Below are 12,275 nucleotides of genomic sequence, written 5' to 3'. Positions count from 1 at the left end.
CATGCCTTCCCTCATGTTGGAACTTTGCTGGCAATTAGTCGGTTAGATTTCTGGCCAGTTCTGCCCCTACCTTGGTACCCCCTCTCCCCCAGCATCTGCTTTCCTGTCTGGTCGCTTGGGAGCTCGTCTGCCTGGCTTTGATCCTGACCCATCTCTTATCAGTCTTCCCTGGTAGCTCAGTGGTAAAGAATCCACCTGCCAATGCAGGAGATTTGGATTTGATCCCTGGGTCAGGAAGATCCCCTGGAGAAGGGAATGGCTACCCACTCTAGTATTCTTGCCTGGAGAATTCCATGGACAGAGGAGACTGGCAGGCTACAGTCCACAGGATTATAAAGAGTTGGACACGACTCAGTGACTAAACAACAACAACGTCTCTTATCAGCCAAATGACCTTGGACCAGTCAACCTCTTTAAGGCTTTGTTTCTTCATCTGTCCAGTGGAGAGACTACTAACTGCATCAGTGTTGTTGTAAGGGGTGAGCAAGTTACCACGTCTGCACTGATGGGCCCAATGATACTTGCCAACCATTACTCAAAGTGTTATAGTTATTGGGCAGTCGGCATCTGCCTTTCTATAGTACAGCCTGTGACTGCAAGACAGATGTCTGCTCCAGCTATGTTTTAACCAGCACCCTGACTTTTTTTGTAATGATAATAACACATTTTATTTAATTGAATATATCCAAAATATTATCAGCTTAACGTGATACTTTTATTGTGGTAAAATACATATCACACAAAATTTACCATTTTCACCACTAAGTATACAACTCAGTGGCATTAAGTATAATTCACACTGTTGGGCAGCTGCCACCATCATCCATTCATAGAACTTTATTCCTCTTTTCCTCAAAATATAGAATGCTTCACAACTTTGAGTGTCGTCCTTGAGAAGAGTCCATGCTAATTTTCTCCACATCATTTTCAATTATCCCCTGCTACCCAAAACAGCGCAGCACATGGAGGTTTGCTGATGACCTGAAAGTGACCAATGTGTGCGAAAGCACCTTCCAGAGTAACTACATTTAAACATAATGCAATTCCTTTGCGACAACACACCTCTTCAGAAATGCTGCCCTGTGAATTCTGTGGCCACCCATTTTAGAGAGACAACTGCAGCTGCTAAGTCGAGTCAGTCATGTCTGACTCTGTGCGACCCCATAGACGGCAGCTCACCAGGCTCCGCCGTCCCTGGGATTCTCCAGGCAAGAACACTGGAGTGGGTTGCCATTTCCTTCTCCAATGTGCGAAAGTGAAGTCACTCAGTCGTGTCCGACTCTTAGCGACCCCGTGGACTGCACACTACCAGGCTCCTTCACCCAAGGAATTCTCTAGGCAAGAGTACTGGAGTGGGGTACCATTGCCTTCTAGAGCCTGAATATTTTAAATGTGCTTTATCACCAAGTAAATTCTTGGTTAGTTGGAGGCACTGGTTAATAAATTCTTCCCAAACAAAATAATGCCATTTGCATCCTCGTGGATAGACCTAGAGATTATCATACTAAGTGAAGTAAGTCAGAGAAAGACAAATACCAAATGACATCACTTATATGTGGAATATAAAACAATGATACAAATGAACTTACTTACAAAACAGAAATAGACTTACAGACATAAAAAATAAACTTATGGTTACCAAATGGGAAAGGGGGAGGAATAAATTAGGCGTTTGGGATTCATTTATATATACTGCTGCTGCTGCTAAGTCGCTTCAGTCGTGTCCAACTCTGTGTCCGACCCCATAGACGGCAGCCCACCACGCACTCCCATCCCTGGGATTCTCCAGGCAAGAACACTGGAGTGGGTTGCCATTTCCTTCTCCACATATACATACTACTATATATAAAATAGATAACCTACAAGGATCTACTTATAGCACCGGGAACTCTACTCAGCATTTTGTAATAACCTAAAAGGGAAAAGAATCTGAAAAAGTATATCTGTATCTATGTGCGTGCATGCTCAGTCACTTTAGTCGTGTCTGACTCTTTGCAACCCTATGGACTGTAGCCCTCCAGGCTCCTCTGTCCATGGGATTCTCCAGGTAAGAATACTGGAGTGGGTTGCCATGCCCTCCTCCAGTGGATATTTCTGATCCAAGGATCAAATCCATATCTCTTATGTCTCCTGCATTGGCAGGCGGGTTCTTTACCACTTATGCCACCTATCTATATCTATATCTACATCTATATTTATATCTGTATCTGTACCTATATCTGTCTGAATCAGTGTACTGTGATTCACCTAAAACTAACATGACATTTTAAATTAACTATATTCAGATACATAAATAAATAAATTCTTTTTCAAACAAGCATATTCTTTCCATAGATTTTAGACATGTGTCTTTTGTAGAGGACACTTTAACTCTGTAGTGTAAATATGGTTGTTCAGCTTCAGGTCAGATTTAAAAAATGGTTATTTAATGCCATTCTTCCAAATCTTTCCCTCCTCCCTCTCCCACAGAGTCCAAAAGACTGTTATATACATCTGTATCTCTTTTGCTGTCTCACATAATATCATATAAGAAATGAATTGCCAGTCCAGGTTTGATGCAGGATACAGGATGCTTGGGGCTGGTGCACTGGGATAACCCAGAGGGATGGTATGGGGAGGGAGGTGGGAGGAGGGGTTCAGGATTGGGAACACGTGTACACCCATGGCAGATTCATGTTGATGTATGGCAAAACCAATACAATATTGTAAAGTAATTAGCCTCTAATTAAAATAAATAAATTTAGAAAAAAAATAAATAAATGCATTAGACTTTTAAAAAAATGGTTATTTAGATGAAGTGCAGAAACCTTTGGTTTTGTTTCTTTCTATGCCACATGACTATTTGGAACTCATCTCAGGATAGAAAAGAATGCAGACATCCTTTGGATGCAGACAGGATTTGGGGATTAAATACCACCCAAGGTATCCCTGCCTCTCTTGATGCTGAGTTTGGCCACGTGACTTTCTGTAGCTGAAAGGAATGCAAACAGAAATGACCTCGCTCCAGCCAACTCTGAAAATTGTGTGAAGCTGGCATTTTCAGGAAATGATGAAGCCCCCACCAGCCTGGGTCCTTTGGCAATTCTGAAGATCAGAGACCCCTTCTAGTCAGTGGTAACTGTAGTATAAGCAGAAATACACTTTTATGGCTTCAAACCGTTGCAATTTGGGAATTATTCATTACAGCAGCACAACCCTATCCTGACTAGTACTCATTTTAAGTAACAAATATGAAAAATTCACTAAATCACTGAAGGTTTTCTTCCCTTCCTCCTGTATCTCCAAATTCTCCCCTAGCCATCACCAGAAACAACTGAAAAAAAAAAAAAAAAAAAAAACCAACAACCTTTGGAGCATAATTCTAATATTACTAGTTCTTTCATTTGTTTCCCAGCTCAGAATCTGTGAGGTAATGAGCATTTTAAAGTGACTATTTTAGTGATCCTCCAAGGTAATATAGTTACGGTGGGGATTATTATATGGGAGCATCTGTCTTTCAATAGTCTTCATGACATTCCCTGTCATTCTCACTTGACAGATATATTTTAGGGCTGAAAAGTGATTTTCTTTTTTTTTTTTCAAGTTAGAGAAAATGCACTCCTAAGTGAGTCAATTCTCCTGATTTGAAAGTACAGGTTAGACACCTTCCAAAGGTGGAGATGTGAACACAAGGAGGTCTTGGGCATTCTATCCATTCAGAAGAGAGGGAAGGAGACTCATTTGAGACCCAGGGAGCCTCTCCCTAGAATATGTACATGCACAAAATATGCATTCAACTTCTAAAGACTCACGGTACTCCTGAACTCAGCTGGCACATTTCCACTTGCCCGAGAAAGATGTCCTGTGGCACAACCACATCATGTAAAGAAAGTCACACCCAATTAGAAAACCTGAGCCCGGGCTCCAGTGCCACCACTCACTAGTCATGAGATCAGAGCCCCACGCTCTTTTAGAGAGGAGAAACCTCTCCTGAGGGCACCGTGTGTCACACAGCCGTCAAACGGGGCCGAGGCTACAGAGGTGCTTAAGACTCCAGGCTGCCCTCGGCACCCTTCTGGGTTAGTGTACAGATTTCCCATCTCCCTCTCCCCAGTTCTAGTCCCAGGGGGCCCGTTTCCAGGACACTGACCGGGCCTCCTTTGCCAGTGGGTAGGGCCACCGGGTTTTAGAAAGTCCCATATGGGCTGCCCTCTGATCCTTCCTGATCCAAACTCATTCTGCCTCGCTGAGTGAGAAGGAGCTGAGAAAGAAAGGCAGAGCCCGCCCTGCTAGGGTGGAGTCTCTTATTCTCTTTTGTCTTCTTCACCAATCAACGGGCTTTTTGCTTGGAGTTAAACACTAGGTTTATGTTAGGAAGTAGAAGAGGTCCTCTCTTCATGCTGCAGGTTCATCCGTGTGCTGGAGCTCCACAGGAGCTCAGCTGAAAATAGAGGGGGCCTGGAGTCCCTCATCTGTTACATCTTATCTCTACTTCTCCCTCCGGGGATCAGGAAGGAGGAAGGGTGCTTGGGGATCCATGTTAGGTATTCCCGAGTTCTCCAGCCAAGCGTCAACATGCCCCAGCCCCACATGAGTGCTTTAGGAAAAGTAGCCAGAGCACAACCTGGGCACTGCTCTGGAGGCAGCGATGGGGGAACCATTCACTGTGGGATTATGGTGAACCAGCCTGGTTCACCTCCCTGCTGTGTGAGGAGGGCATGAAAGAAGCTGTGCGCAAGTGTTTTACAAACTGTAAAGACAAAAGGGAGACAGTGCTGTCATGCTCCAATGATGGCGGTGGTCACCCCAACTTATCCCAAGAAGGATGGGGCTGTCTTGGGTGCCTGCTCCATTCCCTCCCCACATCTGAGGTTCTGCACGGCCTACCCTCTGTCTGTGAGGACTGTTCTTCTGTGCAGGGAAATAATTCCCTGATCTCCAATATGCTTTCCAGGCCCCTTTGAGATTTTGCTTCTTTCTTTTCTTTTGGGAGTTAAGAATCTAGGTCAGAACATCTTCTAAATTTAAAGAACTTACTTGAAGAACGTCTTCTTTCTTTGCTCAGGCTAAAAGCAGGCCCGAACACCAGTGCTGGGTCATGTTTGGAAACTTCCCCTGAGTGGGTGGGATAGGAGGGACTAACTTAACTGGAAGTAGATTTTGCTCAAATGGTATGCAAACTCTTTAAGGCAATGTGTAACTCAACCACAAGTTTTCCTCATCTTTTCTCCCTTCCTTGTCTGTTCTCCTACAGATTCCCTGGGCTGTTGGGTTATATGACATTGGAAAAAGTCACATCACGTCACAAACCAAGATATGCCTTCTCTTTAGTCACTTGTGACCCAGCCAGCACTCCCTGACTCTCACCCCCTGCTCCACAGAGACCAAGGAATTTGCACCTCCTCTCAGCTCTTTATCTTTGGCATGGCTTCTAGGATTCACTAGCCTCTGATTTCTCAGATCAAGGGGTTCATCATTTAAATGCTTGCATGTTCTTGCCTGGAGAATCCCAGGAATGGGGGTGGAGGGGGGGAGTTGGGGAGCCTGGTAGGCTGCCGTCTATGGGGTCGCACAGAGTCGGACACGACTGAAACGACTTAGCAGCAGCGTGCATGCTAAGTCATTTCAGTCATGTCCGACTCTTTGTGACTATATGGACTGTAGCCCACCAGGCTCCTCTGTCTATGGGGATTCTCCCAGCAAGAACACTGGAGTAGGTTGCTATGCCCTTCTCCAGGGGAAATTCCCGATCCAGGGATTGAACCCATGTCTCTTGTGGCTCCCGCATGGCAGGTGGGCTCTTTAGCACTGAACCACTGGGGAAGCCTCATGCTTTACATACTTGGCCTTCTATTAATACTCTCTAAAGAGTTCTTATGCGTCAGTGAGAAGCAGCCCTGTTTATTCATGTGTCAGTCTGGAAACCTAACCGCAAATAATTTTAGCACGTGTGCAGAATTCTCTGAAGCCTGTATGTGAGCCTAAAGACTCCTCGGATGATTTTCTAGTACAGTCTGCACTTTTGCTTCCAGCAATGGAAGCCCTAATTTCAGGGCCCAGCCGGGTGGCATTGCATTCTGCCCAGAGCTGATGGCACAGGGAGAAGAGGAAACAGCTTTGTGTTTTTTTGTTTGTTTGTTTTTTCATCTCATTCTGCAAAACAGGACTATGTCTGTTCCTGTCCTTTTAAAATTAGAGAATTTGAAAATTTACATTGGTTTGCAAATTGATTGTCCAGAATGTAAATAGAAAGCTATATATATTAGGCATTTCTGAGGGTGGACACAGAAGTTTTGTGAGTATGAACACAGCTTAGGAGGGTATGAACTCCCTTGTGTGAAAAATGATTAAGACCAAAAGCCATCTTGGCTCAACTGAGAACCTTAGTGCAAGCCCAAGACCCCCCTGTATCATATCAAACATGGTGTCCATTCCTTCATTCATTCAACTGAAACTTTAGCACTGACTTGTGCATGCCAAACTGGTAACAGAGTACTGCCAAGACGTTCAGTCACCTGGAAGATCTAGAAATGTGGATAGAAAATCACAGTATAGGATATTGTGATTATATTGTGATTTATATTGTGATTTATCTTATTGTGAGATAAGAATCAGATGATGAGCAATCAAGAAGGACAACAATTTTGAGACAGGAACAACACTACTCATTTTTATAATTAGAAAAATTCCAAGGCAAAGAATCCATAGACTGCTTATAGAATCCATGAAGTTAAATGTATATCTGTTCACACATGTGATGTATAGATATCTGTTTCTCATAGATTATTACTTATGTGTTTATCAAAATGTTCATAAAAGCAAATGTTAAAAAGCAGATGCTAAAACAGACTTTTGAGGTTCAGAGCGGTGCTCTGCTTACTACTAGTGACATCATCTCCCATTTATTCAACACTATCAACAATCCTGCCCCACCCAGGCATTTCCAACCAAGTATCTGTAATAACATGCAGGAGGCTTGAGTGGGGATTAGCAAAAGTGGAGCCTTAACTGGAGGAAGAAGAGATTGCCAAGTGGATTTGACCACACACTCCAACCACTATGTGGTTGGTCCTATAAAATGTTCCATGTTCACTTGAAAGGAATGTGTATTCTGTTTTTTTGTTTTGCATGTGATGTCCTGAAAATATCAATTAAGTCTAATTGTTCCATTGTATCATTTAGGATCTCTGTTGCCTTATTGATTTTTTTGTCTGATCTGTCCCTTCATGTCAGTGGGATATATAGTATTCTACTATTATTGTATTCCCATCAATTTCTCCCTTTATGTCTGTTAGTATTTGTTTTACATATTTGGGTGTTCCTATTTTGGGGGCATGGGGTTTTCCAGGTGGCACTATTGGTAAAGAATCTGCCTGCCAATGCAGGGGATGGGGGTTCAACCTCAGGGTCAGGAAGATCCCCTGGAGGAAGAAATGGCATCCTACTCCAGTATTCTTGCCTGGAAGATTCTGTGCACAGACTATAATCCCCTGGTGGACTATAGTCTATGGAGCCACAAAGAGTCGGACACAACTGAGCGACTGACAACGCATACACCCATATTGGGGGCATACTTGTTGATGAGTATAATAGCCTCTTCTCTAATTGATCCTTTCATTGTTACACAGTGTCTTTCTTTATCTTTCTTTATGTCCTTTGTTTTAGAGTCTATTTGGTCTCATACGAAGTTTGTGAGCCCTGATTTTTCGTCATTTCTGTTTTACACCCAACCACTATGGACGGTCATATATTTGAGTCTCTGTTGCCTGCTGGGAGAGAGATGATCCCTGATTGGGCAATGTGCCGTCCAACACACCAAAGTGAACACTAGAGCCCGTGGGCTCTGGCCAGGGCAGGGTGTCCCTCTGCCCCTAGGTCTCCCCAGAGTCCGCCCCACAGCTCCCTAGTTGATGTGATCATGGTCACATGGTGGATTTTCATATTTCCTCAACACCTCCTGTTCCTTGGAAGAAAAGCTATGATAAACCTATACAGTGTATTAAAAAGCTGAGACATTACTTTGACAATAAAAATCCGTATAGTCAAAGCTATGGTTTTTCCAGTAGTCATGGATGTGAGAGTTGGACCATAAAGAAGGCTGAGCACTGAAGAATTGATGCTTTTGAACTGTGGTGTTAGAGAAGACTCTTGAGAGTCCCATGGACTGTGAGGAAATCAAACCAGTCAATCCTAAAGGAAGTCAATCCTGAATATTCATTGGAAGGACTGATGCTGAAACTGTAGCTTGAACACTTTGGCCACCTAATGTGAAGAGCTGACTCACTGGGAAAGATCCTGATGCTGGGAAAGATTGAGGGCAAAAGGAAAAGGGAGCAACAGAGGATGAGATGGTTGGATGGCATCACTGACTCAATGGACATGAGTATGAGCAAGCTCTGGGAGATGATGAAGGACAGGGAAGCCTGGTGTGCTACAGTCCATGGGGTTGCAAAGAGTTGGACACAACTGAGCAACTGAATAACAGCACCTCCTGGGAGTACTACGGGGTCTGAAAGCTATACTCTAGCACTTTTTTCTTTACTGGGTCGTGGTGAGGAGCTCCTGTTTGAAGAGGTAAACTCTCTTCGCGTTTACCTACGAAACGCTTTGGCCCGCTTCCTGCTGGTTGGTCCTCTGAGCACCCCTGAGGTCTCTCCATAACGCTCCTACTCGGCACAGAAGCAGGCTGCCTTTGCACTTACAGTTCAACTGCAGGCAGGTGATTCTGCTCAGCGACAACACGGAGAGTGAGAGAACAAAGGCGGGATTAGTTTTTCTCTTCTGGGGCTTCAAATCTAGTTTTAGACACCAAATATTTCCAAATTAAAGAAAGGCAAAAATGCAAAACCAGTTCCAACTCATAAGGAACGGAGTCATCTTCTCTGCTGCCATGGCTCTTTCTGCTGCCCTGAGACCCTGGTGGTAATGTTGTCACCCTGGAAGGCTTAGCTCTTCTGTCTTGACTGTAGATTCTCTCCATGAGATTAGGAACCAGGTATTTTCTTAAAGATTTTTTTTTTTTAATGTGGATCATTTTCAAAGTCTGTATTGACTTTGTTACAATATTGCTTCTGTTTTATGCTTGGCTGTGAGGCTTTAAGGATCATAGTTTCCCGCCCAGGGATCAAATCTGCACCCCCTGCACTGGAGGGTGAAGTCTTAACTACTGGATGGCCAGGGAAGTCCCCAGAACTAGGTCTTTTCAATTTCGCATCCCCAAGGCCTGTCATGGTATTTCCTACTGCTGGGTGCTCCATATGTGTTTGAGTGCACACATGCTAAGTCGCTTCAGTTGTGTCTGACTTTTTGTGACCCCATGGACTGTAGCCCGCCAGGCTCCTCTGTCCACGGGGTTCCCCTGGACACCACGGGGTTCTCCTGAGTTGCCAGGCCCTTTTCCAGGGATCTTCCTGACACAGGGATTGAACTCACATCTCTTGAATTTCCTGCATTTACCACTAGTGCCATCTGGGAAACCCTCTTTATGTGTTTGCTGCTGCTAAGTCACTTCAATCGTGTCCGACTCTGTGCAACCCCATAGACGGCTGCCCACCAAGCTTCCCTGTCCCTGGGATTCTCCGGGCAAGAATACTGGAGTGGGTTGCTATTTCCTTGTCCACTATATGTGTTTACTGGGTGCTAAATTTTCTAAGGGCTAAATTGGTGGAGCCATCTTCTTCACATTAACTGCCATGGAGCAGTCAGGGTTTCACGATTCAGTTACCTAATGATTCAGAAGTCCCTGGCATGATGTTAATAAAGCAGAATCATATGAGCATCACAAAGTGAACGTCAGCCAAGATTCCCTCACTCTCCAGAAAGCATCACTTGTTCAGGGTAGCAAGATGGCAAGGACAGTTCTCCTCATTAACCATGAGGTGGCATATGTATTATGCACATTTGTGTGTGTGCCTGTGTGCAGAGATTACTGTGCCAAAGTACAGTCAAACATATGCACATGTATAGTGTGATTTTGGGGAAATACTGAGACAACCAGTCATAAGAACACATTTTGTGTGTTTTAAATATAATTTACCTCCCCGCAGTCAAGGGGTAAATGTAAGGAGTGGTTCATATGAGGAAGAGAGGTTGATATAGAGAGCCAGGAGATGGATGCTCAGGAGTGAAGACACCATTCTAGGAAAGAAGAACAGGGAGGAAGGGACTCCCAGTAAGGACAAATCCTCGATCTCTTGCCCTATATTCTAGGGATCCAGTGGTGAGGGCTGCCAGAAGTTCTGTGTCTGTAGAGGTTCTTTGAAGAAGAGAGTCAGAGCGGACCCCTCTGTGGGCCACTGAGGGGCTCAGGGGCCTCCTGCATCTGCTCACCATCAGCTCCCGCTGCTGGGTGAGAACCACAGCTACCCAACCAGGCTGGGCTCTCAGCAGAAAGCAGGCAGAACCATCAAAAGCCTGTGGTCTGGCCCTCTGTTTCTGTGAAACCAGCTCTGCCATCCATCCACGGGGGGGAGTTAACCACTCTCAGACTTCCCCCTTCATTTCCAAGATGGAGCTACTAACAGGATTTCCCTGGCAGTCCAGTGGTTATGGCTCCTCCTCCCAGTGCAGCGGGTATGGGTTTGGCCCCTGGTTAGGGAACCAAGATCTCACATGCCATGCAGCATGGCCAAAGTAAAAACAATAAAATGGAGCTACTATTTGATGTCATGGTCTTCAAGAGAATGCACGCAGTGCAGTGCCTCCCATGCAGACAGAAAAGTGATCCGCGGCCGTCCTTGCTAGAAGTTATCACTGCAGGGAGAGGCTGGATTCTCACTGAAAACAGCTGAGATGGGGGTAGGCCTGGGCCAGGCAGAAAATTTCAGGAGATGAAAATTTCAGGAGAATTTCAGACACTTGTTCACATTCAGACTCCTAGGAAGAATAACGTGCAAAACTTAACATCTTGGTTGGGAAGGACCTGAAAGCTGTTTTGTGTTGTTGTTTCAGATTTTGCTTAATTGAAGTATAGTCGATTTACAATGTGGTGATCATTTCTGCTGTATGGCAAAGTGTCTTGGTTATGCATATATATATATTCTTTTTCTTTAATATGTATATATATTCTTTTTCTTTTCTTGTTCATTGTGGTTCACCCCAGGACATTGAATATAGTTCCTTATGCTACAGCAGGATTTTGTTGTCCATCCATTCTGTAGATGGGACATGAAGTATGAGAGGTGCTGGTCACTGGAGGGGGTGACATCATAGGAGAAGGGTTAAAGTACAGGATGTGAAGGGTGGTCAGAAGAAAAAGTAAGCTGCAAATGAGCTCCTCCTCCCTGATCATTTAGGGGTGGAGGAGAGGGGGGCTAGCCAGTGCCTCCCCTGCCTCCATCCCACTGCAGTCTGCCCAGTAAACAACTCAAAGCAAGACTTATTCTTGTGAGGCCCATACCATCAGTGCCTGGATGGCTTGGTTAAACCCACCCTCTGCTGTCTTCTGTGCCCAGATGTGATGCAGAATACCTCAATTCCCCCTCACTCTCCTGTCCCAGGCTGGAATTAGGACTGAACAGATGGAATGCAACCAATTTGAATCTCTGCCAACTTGGAGGTCAAATCTTATGATATTTTCTTGGAAACGGTGTGAAAAACCCAAAATACTCAAAAGACAGTTTTTCTTGGGATATTTCTGATTTATCTGGAGCCAGAAAGTTGAAGACATTTACAAAAGGCAGATTTCTATGAGGAAAAAAGAAAAGACTTTTATTTTCTTCATCATGGCTTTACCTGAAAGCCAGACTCTTTTCAGAATGTGCAAATTGGAAGCAGATTGGGTAAGTGCTGCTGTTTACCGCTTGGGCCTTTTGAAGTTGAGAAAAAGCCCAAATATGAACCAATCGATTTGTCTGCTCTTAGGAGGCTTATCTGTCAGGAGCCATTATCTTATATTGTAGTAATAAACGCGCCTTGCCTACTGATGAGAGAGGAGTGGAGCTCTGCACGCTTCCAAGAGGATATACATCAGGGCAACATTGCCCAACAGATGTATTAAGAGAAACCAGTTCCCTGAGATGAAAGTACATTATCTGTGATAACCAAGCTTGGACACAAACCAGATTAAACAAAATCAACTTGGTCTCTTTTCCTTGGGGAAATTCAGTTTTTGGTATAAGCTTAATATTATATATATGCTGCTGCTGCTGCTAAGTCGCTTCAGTCGTGTCCGACTGTGTGCCACCCCATAGACGGCAGCCCACCAGGCTCTGCCATCCCTGGGATTCTCCAGGCAAGAACACTGGAGTGGGTTGCCATTTCCTTATATATATATATATTCCATATCTTTCACTATG

At 44.4% G+C, this 12,275-nt stretch overlaps 1 non-coding gene across 1 annotated transcript; it reads right to left on the bottom strand.

Moving 5' to 3' along the window:
- Positions 1–853: 853 nt before the first annotated feature.
- LOC133240809 (U6 spliceosomal RNA) lies at positions 854–955 on the bottom strand. Its single transcript, XR_009734405.1, has one exon. It is a non-coding gene; the product is annotated as a U6 spliceosomal RNA (small nuclear RNA).
- Positions 956–12,275: the final 11,320 nt, after the last annotated feature.

Source organism: Bos javanicus, chromosome 28, assembly GCF_032452875.1.
Source record: "Bos javanicus breed banteng chromosome 28, ARS-OSU_banteng_1.0, whole genome shotgun sequence".
NCBI classification, from domain to species: Eukaryota; Metazoa; Chordata; class Mammalia; order Artiodactyla; family Bovidae; genus Bos; species Bos javanicus.
Note: the sequence above shows the minus strand (reverse complement) of the source record. Positions and strands in the feature narration are given on the sequence as shown.